The sequence below is a fragment of the Ailuropoda melanoleuca genome, chromosome 17, assembly GCF_002007445.2.
Source record: "Ailuropoda melanoleuca isolate Jingjing chromosome 17, ASM200744v2, whole genome shotgun sequence".
Taxonomy (NCBI): Eukaryota; Metazoa; Chordata; class Mammalia; order Carnivora; family Ursidae; genus Ailuropoda; species Ailuropoda melanoleuca.
The window spans coordinates 20,853,382-20,866,995 of record NC_048234.1 but is presented as its reverse complement, the minus strand read 5'-3'; the positions used below and the strand labels follow the sequence as shown (position 1 = coordinate 20,866,995).

Below are 13,614 nucleotides of genomic sequence, written 5' to 3'. Positions count from 1 at the left end.
CCACACATAAATGGACAACAAAGATGAAAAGACAATCGTGAAGAAAGGATAACCTTCTAAACAGATATTGCTAAAAGAACTGGATATTTAGGGGCGCCTGGGTGGCACAGCAGTTAGGCGTCTGCCTTTGGCTCAGGGCGTGATCCCGGCGTTCTGGGATCGAGCCCCACATCAGGCTCCTCTGCTATGAGCCTGCTTCTTCCTCTCCCACTCCCCCTGCTTGTGTTCCCTCTCTCGCTGGCTGTCTTTATCTCTGTCAAATAAATAAATAAAATCTTTAAAAAAAAAAAAAAGAACTGGATATTCATATTTTTAGAAAATGAACTTTGATCCGTATCTCACACCATATGCAAAAATTAATTCAAAATGGATTGTAGGGCACAGGTTAACAACTTTGAAACTGCTTTACATGTATACTGGGGGTGAACAAATAAGTAAATGGATGGTGGGAGCCATGTTTCTCACAGTTGGGAGAGGGACATCATGGATAAGGAATGAACCACATGGTACTGGTTTAGCATCAAAGATATCAGTATGAACTCACAGTTAGCTTAACAGAGATACACAAATGGTGAGATGTGGAAGTATAGATCTGTATATCCAAGGATTAGCACACACAAATATATTTCCTTGCCCTGCCTGCTGAGAGAATCTATACATAGTGACACCCCAGTAGTGGCAACAAGCAAACCCGGTGCCCAGATGTTGGTTTCTAAATAACATACCACCACAAAAGGAACTAGGGCTCCTTTGAGAAATGGCTGATTCTAGGGCTGAGGCACTGAAAATAAAAGATGAGCCTTAGGCATCTTGTAGTGTCAGAAAACAAGGAAGTGCTGGGAGAAAGGAGTAGGAGGAGTCAAGTCAAAAGGACACAGGAACCAACCTAAAAGAGGTCCCAATGGCCAGTTCTAGAATGAGGTGAGCAACAAAATAAGTAATGAAGTACTGCATTATAACCTAAAGTATAAAATAAATACATGAATCCATATTGATATATTAAATGATCGAAGAAATAAATAGGGGAGAAAAGATAAAAATTAAATACCATTTACATAATCTTCTTGCAGAAAAATTCCAAGTACTTTATATGGATACCCATCTCTAGGATTTAGGGTATAATTTTTCCTCCCATTTCCCTTGAGCATGGACTATACTCAGCGACTTGCTCCCCAAGAATAGAGTGCAGAAAGGGCGAAAAAAGATTAACTTTAGAGTGGAGAAACCTGGCAAACATTACCTTGGTCAGATAATCAAGGTTAAGCAACACTAGTGATAAAACATGTTGACAGTATGTATTCACCTGCCCCTGATATGATGTGATAAGAAGGGCACCTCTCCCCAAAAAATCATCTCAGTCTAACCAAGAGAAAAACTTGGACATACTCCTAAATACTTCAGAATGAAGTTCCTAAAAATGATGACCTCCCACAAAACCACAATAATAATATTACACCAAAAAATCAAATAGTAATTCCCTAATATCATCTAATATCTAGTTCATACTCAATTTTTCCCAATTGTCCCCAAAATGTCTTTTGCAGCTGGCTAGTCAAGGTTCCCTCATTGGATTTGGTTGTTCAGTTTTCTTTAGTTACTTTTGCTCTAAAACAGTTTTGTCACCTTTCCTCCCTTAGTTCTTTTTTTATGACATTGACACACTGAAGAGACCAGGCCAGTTGTCTTGTAGAATGATGCACCTGCTGGATTTGATTGTTTCCTTATTGCGCGCTTAACTCATTCCTTGATCTCCTGCATTTTTTATAAGTTATATCTCAGCACCATCCAAAAGAAAAGAAAAACCAGACAAACCCAAATGGCAGGACATTCTATAAAATGTCTGACCAGTAGCGCTCAAAACTCTAAAGGTCATGCAAAAAGAAGGAGAGACTAAGAAACTATCAAGGATCAGAGAAGATGAAGGAGACAAGTGGATGACACTCAATGTGGACCTGGATTCAATTCTGGAACAGAAAATGGACAGTAGTAGAAAAACCAATAAAATCCAAATAAAGTCTGAAGTTGTAGTTAAGGGTGACGTATCAAGCTGGTTGCTTAGTTTTGACAAATCTACCGTGGTTATGTAAGATATTAATAATAGGAGAAAGTAGGTGAAAGGTACACAGGAACTTTCTGTACTATCTTTGCAACTATCCCACAAGCCTAAAATTATTCCAAAGTAAAAAGTTTATGCAAAAATGGACTACAGACTTAAATGTAAAAAACCATAAAGGTCCTTGAAAAAAATAAATGAGAAAATCTTTTGGACCCTGAGTTAGGCAAAGTTTTTTACAAATGATGCCAGTAACACAATCCATAAAAGATAAAATTAGTAAATGGGACTTCCTCAAAATTAAATAATTCTGCTCCTTGAGACACTCTTACTGAAAGACAAAAAGACCAGCTGACTAGGAGAAAATAGAGGACCTGTATCCATAATGAACTCTCAAAATTCAACAATAATAAAAAAAAAAATTAAAAGCGGGCAAAAGATTTGAACACATACCAGAGAAGTAAAAAAGATGGTGAATAAATACATGAAAAGATGCTCAAAACCATTAACCCTGGTAAGATGGAAATTAATGCCACAAAGAGTAACCACTACACACCCATTAGAATGATTAAAATGTCGAAGACTGACCATATCGAGTGTTGGTAAGGATGCAGACGAACTGGAACTCTCATACAACGCTGGTGGGGAATTTCAAGTGGTGCAACCAGTTTGAAAAACAGGAAGTTTCTTAAAAATTTAAACATATACCTATCATATGACCCAGCCATTCTACTGCTAAGTATTCACCACCCGCATACCAACAAAGAAAGCTTATGTCCACATCGAGTCTTGTACACCAATGGTCACAGCTGCCTTAATCATAACACTCAATAACGGGACACAACCCATTTCTCCATCGAGAGGTGAATGGATAAACTGACTGTGGGTTACCCATATGATGGGCTACTACTCATCATTAAAAAGAAATGAACTATTGTTATATGCAACAGGATGGATGAATGTCAAAATAATCATGCTGGGTGAAAGACGCTGGACAAAAAAGCATACTGAATGATTTCATTTATCTAAATGTCTAGGAAATGTAAGCTAGTTTAGAGTGACTGAAAGCATGTAAGTGATTACACGGATGGGGGGCTGGTGGGCTCTGAGTTGAAGGGGCAGGAAGAAGTGGAAGCAAGAGAATATAAAGAGACAGAAGGAAACTCTTGGAGTGAAAACACAGTCACTATTTTGACTGCGGTGACAGTTTCGCAGACATATACAAATATTGAATTGTATACGTTCAGTATGTGCAGTTTATGTGAAATATACTCACACAACTGGTTTTTTGTTTGTTTGTTTGTTTTTAATCAACCACCACAAAACCTGGAAAATAGGAGAATACACTAAGCCCAGAAATGAGAAGCCTGAAAAAAATGAATGATGGCTTTGGGCAAACAGCTGATAGTACAGCCCATGAGATGGGTTAGATTTGGTGTCTGTGGCTTCAGGAGGGAACCAGCGCCCATGGAGTAGAAAATAAAAAGCAGCTGCATCAGCTACACATGAAGAATATTCTGACAACCGCAGCTATGCAAACATGGAATGGACTGCTTTGTAAGGGAAAGTACTCTCAACAGTCACAAAAAGAGTTCAAGCAGAAACTCAACCCATCACCTGTTAAGTGAAGTAGGAGGAGAAATTCCCACTGGAGACACAAGACGGTATTTCTTGCTCTTTAAATGCACCAGGTAGGGAAAAAAGCATGCGGCTTCCACTTGGGGAGAAATTTATTTAATCATATTCATCAGACCGTACAGCCATCAACACCAAATATTTTGAATGATATAAAGTATTTAGGAGCTCATGAGCAAGGTTAATGAAGGCCAACTGTCAATCTTCCAATGGGTTTTCTAATAAGGAAAGCAGTATATAAAGCATCAAAGTTCTAAAGTGTGTATTTGTCCCCTTTGTTCTTGCATTAGTAAAACTATTATAAATTTCTTGAGAGAAAGGAGTACCTATAATGTTTGCTTTGCAATTCTAAGCACTTAGAGGTCAATAACAATTAATAGCTACTCTTTATTGAATATATCTTATCAGCCTACAAATTTAAGCTAAGCAATTTTTTTGAAGATTTTATTTATTTGAGAGAGAGAGAGAGAGTGAGAGTGAGCAAGAGAGAAAGCACAAGTGGGGGGGGGAGGCAGAGGGAGAAGACGACTCCCCGCTGAGCAGGAAGCCCGATGAGGGGGCTCGATCCCAGGACCCCAGGATCATGACTTGAGCCAAAGGCAGATGCTTAACCTAATGAACCACCCAGGCACCCCCAGCTAAGCATTTTGAACACATAAATTTTCCAATGCTACAAGACAGCTATTATTCCCATTTTACGGTTAAAAAAAAATCTTAGGCTGAGGAAGTTAAAGGGATCTTCAGTTTCAAGATCTGAAATTAAGTTTGCCTGACCCCAAAACCCAAAGATAGGAAACTGACCCTAGTTCACTGAAGACATAGGAGCCATCTGACGAATGCTGCATGCAGTTTCCTTCTTCCCTCTCTGCATATTTTCCATAGCCCTGCCCAATTTATTTTTCCAAAATACAAACTTTCTCATGTTACCAGGCTTCATTTCCTTCAGTGCCTTACAAGTCTGGACTCATCAAGACAGTGACGGGAGACATACCTGCCTGCTCACCCAGCATCATCTCTGAGTAGTTCTCCCATATATTCCAGATACACCAAAATATTCACCAGCCTTCTAAAATTGCAATTCATTTGTACTTGCTCTTCTCCCTTTTCTACACACCCTTCCTCTGATTTCAGGCCTGGTGAAGGAACTTTCATCCCTCCAGACTCAGTTTAAATATTGTCTCCCCCACTGAAGTTTTCTGACATTCCAGCAGCAATTAGACATACCTCCTTTTACAAACACATCATTCTATTCACACGAATAATTATTTGTGGATTTATTTCAAGCAAAAAAGAAAAAAAATCTCCCCAAAGACTTGTTCATCTCTGTATCATCGGTACCCAAGCCCAACAGGAAAGGTTCAATACATGTTTACTGAATAAATGGATGGATGATGGACAGATAGATGAATAAGAAATTAAATGGATATAAAAACCAGTGTCTGAAATTAAACAAGAATAAAGAAAACTTAAGGGTTTTCCCTTTTTTTTTGGTATATAAAATAAATCATAATGCCTACAACAGAGACAAATTCATTGCTACAATTATCACATATACTGCTCCTTGTTAATTCTATATGATTTCAACCTAAATCATATCTTAATTAAAGCAACTGTTGCTAGCTTACTTGATTGTGGGGCCTTTTTAAAACAGTTCATTTAATCAAAAGTAAAGGAAATATATAATTTGATGCAAAAATTAATTCTCAAGACTATAAAATGGTTGGAAATCAGGAAATCTGTGAACTACTCTGATTACTTGTCAAGAAGAAGAAAGCCAGAGGAATAACCTTTTTGTGACCTCCTCCCACAAACAAAACTATTCACAGATTTTACCATTTCAAGATGTAACCTTGTTTAGTGCTCTCCTCCTTGCAGATAACAGGAGACATCAAAAAAAAAAAAAAAAAAATCCCACCATTTGAAACTTCAGGCTCCTTTGTTCCTCGACTCTTTATGATTTTAACTTAAAGCATTTTTATGCCTGGCCAATGTATGTTTCATTAAGTTACTAGAAATTAGTCTTAATATATAACTGGGATAATTTATCGTACCTTCTAGTTTGGCGGGGTCCTTTTATCATCTTATTTGCCCAGAGCTGACATGAAAATAATTTGGGTTCCTTCTGCACACTGCTGTTTAATTTTAAAATCAGGCTAGAATGAATTCTTTTTTAAAAAATGCAAAATAAGATAGAACTAAGAAAAAAAGTCAAGAAGGTTTGAGAACTACTCTCTGCTAATGGAAAAATTATTTTAATTACATAAAAAATGTTCTAAAGCAATTTTCTGGGTGAAAACAAAGCATTACTTATTCGTTAAGGAAAATGCCTTCCCTAAAGAAAATGTTCACATGTTCAGAAGCCCTTAGTTTGTGAAATTAATGCCTTATACATGTAGATAAAAAAAAAATAATAATAGCTCACACCTTGGTAATTTTCTTCTAAAATTCTGCCTCATTATAGCAATAACATTTTGGTTTATGCTAGAAAGGGCTCCTTCCCAAAGAACCAAAATGTATTTTAGAGGGGGAGGGGAAATGTATTTTAGAAACACATTTTTAAAAAAAGCTGGAGCACTCTAAAAAGGACTAAACAGGCCATAGCAGTGGACTTTGCTTGAAAAAGACAAAAGAAGAAGCCATTTTAAACCACATTAAGTGTAATCATCTTTTTGTTTTTTTATCTCCGAAACATGATAGTAAAATGAGAATAAGAACTGAATGACTTCAGAGCCCAGCACTGGAAAGTTTGGGACTGCAATATGAAAAGACAAAACATTTTGAAAAAATAACTTTGGACTAAGATGTCCATTCATCAAACATGTGAGACTATATTCCAAAAGTTGGTGTAATTTTTCTCGGATTAGCCTGAGAACACAGGATACACAATCTGTTTTGATTTTTTACTGTCTTCAATTTTGCTTCTGCCTTTCCTTTCATAAATAAACAGCTTAACATAAGGAAGTAACTGATTGTGTCACTTATCACATTGTGATCTTTCAAGGGAAATGTTTCAGTTCATTCAAGTTCTGGCTCCTCTCAACATTTCTTGTCTCCTGCAGGAGAAGATGATATTCTATAAAAGGAAAGGACACCATGTGTGAATTAAGAAGGGTTCATGAGAGAACCGGAATCTAATTACATAAACACACTTCCCTACAGGTGGATATAAATTCGAAAATCTCTGAAATCTCATCTTTAAAGGCTAGCAGCGCTTTTTTAATTACGCTAAAAGTCCCTTGTCTGCTTGATCTCTCATGAACAATTTTAATCAGGCAAGCCGAATGCACGCTGTCTCACAGACAACTTAACAGAGCTCTCAACTATGAGCTAATGGGAAGACAAGGAACCACAAGCATTTTTATTAAAAGGAAAAAAAATGGCCAGCCTAGAGATTTGGCCAGCAATAAACCAAGATTAAATCATGCTTTCTCCCCACTTAGCCTACTTAACTTCAAGAACTACAGACATATAATTAATTTGCTCTTGAGATTTATTCTGTAAACATAAACACACCATTTTTAAAATATTACATCCTTACAATTCACAGTGTTTTTTGTTCCTTTCCCATTCACAAATGGACTACTGTACTAACAACCAGTTTGCCAGAATCTAAGAATAATCTCCCTAAGATTTACTCTCCCCAAAAAAGAAGGGTCAGAAATCACTCTCTAGCCAATAGGAATCCTGACAAGTTCAAAGGGAATATGAAATGATAATTAAGAGAACCCATCTCCACCTTTCAGCCCATCCCCAAGCACACTGCTATATCAGCTCTGACCATGACTTTTAAGTCCATTCTAAGGCCCTCTACATATAGCAACCTGCCGTAACACTCATTTTTTAGCAGCTCCAAACTATCTAAACCTAATAGCCACAATTTCAAACTCCTTTCTCTTGACCACTTCAACCCAGTTAACTCCAAAAAAGGATTGTTAGTTGCCCCAGACCCTAAGAAGTCTGCACCTATGATACACTGAATTGGTTTTAGTCTATCTTGATCCCCAACCCCCTAAATGCTTGGAAATTAAATTAAAAATTCCAATTTCGGGGACACCTGGGGGGCTCAGTCAGTTAAGCATCTGCCTTTGGCTCAGGTCATGACCTCAGGGTCCTGGGATCGAGTCCCACATCCCCACATCGGGCTCCCTGCTCAGCAGGGAAACTGTTTCTCCCTCTGTCCCTCCCTCTGCTCGTGCTCGCTCTCTCTCAAATAATAAAATAAAATCTTTTTTAAAAATGACAATAAAATAAAATAAAAATTCCAATTTTTACACTCTGGTCTGAGTTTACCTCCAATTAGCTGCTGTGTGGTTTGCAGCGTATTCTCAACCCCCTCTGTGCCTCATTTCCTTCTTCTGTAATACTGTAACTAATACTACTCTCCCTCAAAGAGTTGATGTAAGAATTAACTGACATGGTACAGGAAAGAGAGAATCTAAAAATTAAATGATCTAGGACCCCAAACCCAGGAGCGTACACTTAATCCACCTCAGTTTCCCTCCATCGTGTCCTAGGTGAGTGTCTCCAGGCTCTTCAGACATAGGCTCTAGCACTTCTTCCACCGAACCCTGAAGAAGATTCTCAGCTGCTCATGAGCTCCCTGGCAATCCCCGGACACACCAGCAACCCTTACCCAGAGCCAGTCTTTCATGATTTCCCCATCTCTATACTCCGCTCCATCCCTCTCGGGGCTCTCCGCTATTCTCATTTGAGGGATCCCTGGGCATCTTCAACTCACTCAGTTTTCCGGAGCCCTGAGTTACGCTTGCTTATTCAGCAGAGACCGCTTCCTTTACCCCTGCCTCAGTGTTCACCTGCCCGCTTCTCCTCCTCATTAGCGCTGTGCTTCTTACTAATTGACAACTGCACGGCGCTTTTCTATTTACACTGATTTAGAAGACTATTCTTTACAGTGAAAATAAGAGAAAATTAGAATATAATAGGTGAGGACAAATAGGGATAACTGTAGCCGAGGAAAAAGCATATGGTTCATTCTTAGAAAAGGATTTTGTTTATTTCAACCAACATAATATTTTCTGCAGGCGCCTATCAGATCCCGATTCCTCCGACCTGGCTGCGTAATGAGCTGTAGCAATTCAACTTTCTTATTGAAATGGTAGAAGCTGACGAGTAAAGGGAATGCTTGCAGAGCAAGACAGGGCAAAACGTAAAACTAAGACATAAGCACTCAAGAAATGTTTATCAGGGGCACCTGGGTGGCACAGCGGTTAAGCGTCTGCCTTCAGCTCAGGGCGTGATCCCGGCGTTATGGGATCGAGCCCCACATCAGGCTCCTCTGCTATGAGCCTGCTTCTTCCTCTCCCATTCCTCCTGCTTGTGTTCCCTCTCTCGCTGGCTGTCTCTATCTCTGTCAAATAAATAAATAAAATCTTTAAAAAAAAAAAAAAAAAAAGAAATGTTTATCAGTACTACTGAGATGGCAAATATATACATACAAGCCCCCCAAAACAACTGTCTGATCTATCAGCAAATACTTCGATTCTGGAGTTAGAAAGGCCATATCTCTAATAAGGAATATTCCTCTGAAATGACATAAATCAGTGCCACTGTCGTGATATTTTCATTATACTCAACAGTCATTTTTTGCTCTTTACTATTTTTTTTGCTTTCCCTTAATATTCTCTCCCAATCCTCTGTTGGATACACAAATTTGAAATGCTTAGTGATGCAAAAGAAAGTATTATTCTTTACATAAATATGAATTACATGTCTTTCCATAGACTCCATGCTTGTTAATTTTCCTAATGGAGTATAAAGTCTTCCCACTATCCTCGAATTAATCCTAACCTGCTTCAAATTACCATGTTTTGAAGTTTTGCCTCAGGTTCCGGTCTGGAATAAAGTGCCATCAAGGACAGGTGGCTTTTTTTAAAGTAACAGGAAAGAGTAATAAAATAATTATTTCTTAGAATTTTACTTAAAAATACTCTCATTCACTCTATTCAACTCAAGTAAATTTTATATTCCAGCAATATTAACATATAACTTATTGCAATAACCTAATTCAGCACTCCCTGAAACAACGGCTAAAACTTCTTTTTCTATTAAATATTTGATTTTAAAAGAGCTACTACAATTGGCACCAGATTTGGTTTCTAGACCATTTTCCAATAAAAGGAGCCAGGGCTATTTGGAGAAATGTTTCAAAGAGTGGAGCAGAAAATACTAGGGTGAGTTTAATGCATCCTATAGCACCAGACACTAAGGAAGTACTCAAAACAAAAACAAAAAACCCACAATAATAAGGGTACGTCAAAGGGATACCGGGGCCAATTAAAAAGCTCCCAATGACCAAAGCTGGAACAATCTGAACAATAAAATGAAATGGTATTGCATCATAATCCAAAGTACAAAATAAATATCCACAAATCCATATTTAGATAAATACATGACTAAATAAACGGGGAAATAGAAACAAATCACATGCAGAGGAATTTCAAATAATTTTTGAAGACACTCCACCTTCAAGGGAGTGGAACATGACTTCCCACTCCTTATGTGTGGGCTCTGCATAGTGGTTTCCTTTCAAAGAGTACAGTGTGGAAAGGGGGAATAAAGAGTAACCTCATCGTGGCGCAACCTGTTGATACTATGGGAAACTGGGTGAGAGGTATCCGGGAACTCTCCGTACTATCTTTGCAAGCTTTCTGTAAATCTGAATCTATTCTAAGATAAAAAATGTATTTCAAAAGTTAAGAAAAATCTGCTATTGCCTTTGGTTTTCTGAGGTTTGCTTAACTAGCTTACCTGGAGAAACTCTTAGTCAATCTTAGACCACTGCAATTGTACAACTGTTCACAAGACTCTCAAATCTGGAGGTCATGTGCACTGCATTATAATGGAAAGATGAGAGGCCCAGCCCGGCCCGGCATTTGAATGCTGCTCTCCATGCAACTCCTCCTGGGACAGAAATAAGCGATTCCGTCATCTATAAAATGGGGCCAACCTGCTTGCAGGGCTCCGTGACTCCTATGGGGAGAGGGCTAACGTGATGGCCTGGTCGCAGTCCCATTACAGAGTACCTCGTCCGCGTCCAGCCTCGCGTCCTGCAGCTCGGCCCCACCTGGGGCCAGTCCTGGCGGCCTCCATCTTGTTTGTTTCTTTACACACGATGCTCAAATGTTTTTGTGTTTTTATTTTTCAAAAATCAACTCATGCTAACTCTATCTCTGGAAGAAAAACTAGAAATTAGACACAGTGGTTGCCTCTTTGTGGGAGCACAGGAGGCTGGAGTGGGAGGGAAACATGACTGGCGCTGTATATACTCTCAGGCTATCGGAGTTACTTTTTTACATTATTTAATAATAATGAAATAATAATTTTACATTATTTAATGTGTATGCATTAGCTATTTAAATACTTACAACAAAAGCAACAACAAGGAATCTACGACTCAGGGATTGCTATCCTTTTCTTATTTCTACCTTTGTATCTGCTCTCTGTGTGTTGTATCCTTTTAATATAGTACCAGAGCAAAGGCAAGAAGGCTAGCTCCAGGAGATTAGTCTAAAATGATTTCAATCAACTTCTTTTGTGGCAAATCAGCTGTTTCAAATAGCGTTAGCGGTCTTGGAATCAGAAGTGACTTGGCCCTGTGACTGAACTTCCCCAAAGGCCAGCGTCTTCATCTGTAACACTGGAGTAACAGTACCCACACTTCACAGGGTTGTTGGAAAGATTAAGTAAAAGCACACGTAAAATCCTTAGCATAGTGTCTGCTCCATCGATTACTGTCATTGTAAGTATAAATGGAAGTCTGTGGGAAGAGCTGATTTCTTACTCAGACATATCTTCTACTCAGCTATGGATCCAGAAGCAACTTCCAAGGCTCAACACCCCTAAAATGCAATTGGTTTTCAGCAATTATTATCCTAGTTCCCTAAAGAAAATGTGTTAGATAACTAGAATGAACTGCAGCATTTCCCTCTCTGCACACCAACTTCTCAAGTAGTAAGAAGCATGCAGGAGTCATACGCTATCGGTAATATATTTAGAATTGAATACTTCTTATAACCATCAAAGCAACAGAATACTCAAGGACAATAACATTTAACAGTTGGTTAAATGTGCAGAACACTACAGTTGAAGCTGTCTTTGGGATGATGCCAGAAGATCGCATAAGTTTAAAATTTTAAGTTGTATTCGCATCCTGGTCTGTTGCCTTAGTTTCCTGCAAAAGGGCAGGTCATATTCGACCAAGACACAGATTTTTGAGATTAGTGGTAACATCTGTAAATAACCGTAATAAAAGTGCAGGTTAGAGAGAGGCATATAAACATGTTAGGTACTCACTGAATATTTGTCAAGTGGACTTTGCAAGCATAAATATGTGAATAAATGACATGCCACCAAAGCATACTCCCTTCAGTGAGTTATTAGAGATATTATTCCCTTCCTAGCTGTCTCCAAAAAATAGCTACATATTTTACCCTGATTTGTTTTATTTGGGTTTTTAAATTGAAGCACTTCAAAAACTAATGGTATATTTCCACTTACAAGACCTTCCGTGTATTTGCGTGGACACACACACGTACAGATGTGTACACAGGCAAGACTCTAGCACAGAAATACACGTGTATCTCTATGTACTTAAATATAATTTAAGATATGGAAGTACTACTAAACCAAAAGATAGCTTTGACGATTTTTAATACTTTCTAAGTTTTTGCTTTAGGGTTTTGCTACAAGATTCATTAAAGCCGCTTCTTGCTTTCGAGGTCACGCAAGACAAAAACAGCTCATGTAGATTGTATTTAAAATCACATCAAGCAACTTGACTGCTACTGGAAAGCCGAAAAGTATGGAGTCATTATAAATTTTCAGACTGTGCCTGGTAAGGATTGCTCCAAGACAACTGGGAAGAGGAATGGGGATCTGAAGCTACAATGATAAAAATCTTTTTTTTTTTAAGATTTGAGAGAGAGAGAGTGTGAGAATGAGCGGGGGGGGGGGGGGGGGGGGGGGGGGGGNGTAGAGGGGAAGGAAGAGAGAATTTCCAACAGACGCCCAGCTGAGCACAGAGCCTGACATAGGGCTCGATCTCACAACCCTGAGATCATAACTGAGCAGAAATCAAGAGTTGGATGCTTAACTGACTGAGTCACCCAGGCGCCCCAACAATAATAAAAATCTTAAATACTTCAAATAATTAGACTAGGAACCACTTAAGAAACTCCATTCCATTACTAGATCGCCCAGTCCAATAATGGCCATCGTTGATGATTTTTTTTCCTCAATTTTTCCACTTTATGGGACACTTCACAGTTGACAAGTCATTTACAAGAATCATCTAATCCTGACAAAACCTTTGAGCAAAAAGTTGTGCTATTACTTGAGGGACAGAAGGCCACCAAACTAGTAACTAGCAAAACCAGGATTCTGTACCCACATCTTCCACCCCCAAATAGAATGCTCTCTTCCCCATCCCAGTGCTGAATTCCCCTTCTAGGACAGGTCCTACAGCACAACTCCGCTTCAGTGGTCTACAGTCCTTCCTCAGGTGGTTTATCACATCCTCTCTGGCCACAAGCCCTCAACTTCCCACACTGTAGCCACAGATGCCGTCCCCAATTCAAATCAGTCTTCTAGATAAGACCAGCAAATGTTTTTCCTGTTCCTAGACACAGAATAAACTTCTTACCAAAGTCTTCAAAGGTGGAGTGTCCTGAACCTTGCTTCCTTTTCAGGTTGGGGGTGTCTTCTCTGCCCACTGTCAGGCTCCCTGGTCCTGGATCCCTGTCCTCCTCGCACCTAGTTCACAGACACACTTTCTCATCTCCAGCCTCGCTTCCTCAAGCGAGCAGCGAGCTCACTGCCCAAATCTAGTGTCCCGACTGTGCTCTCTCAGGGTGCAGTACCTTTCCTTCGTCGCTGTCATCACACACGGCTGCGATATACCCTTACTC

At 39.0% G+C, this 13,614-nt stretch overlaps 1 protein-coding gene across 4 annotated transcripts in view; it reads right to left on the bottom strand.

Annotated features, from left to right (window-relative positions):
• The window catches only part of RFX3 (regulatory factor X3), a 275,646-nt gene that overhangs the window by 196,170 nt on the left and 65,862 nt on the right, over window positions 1-13,614 (bottom strand). The window contains exon 2 of one of the 4 annotated variants that reach the window (XM_034647224.1): window positions 5,740-6,761. The exons of the other annotated variants lie outside the window; for them this stretch is intronic. The gene's annotated coding sequence lies outside the window, so the exon portion shown is untranslated. The remainder of the gene's footprint in view (window positions 1-5,739; window positions 6,762-13,614) is intronic. 4 annotated transcript variants of the gene reach the window in all.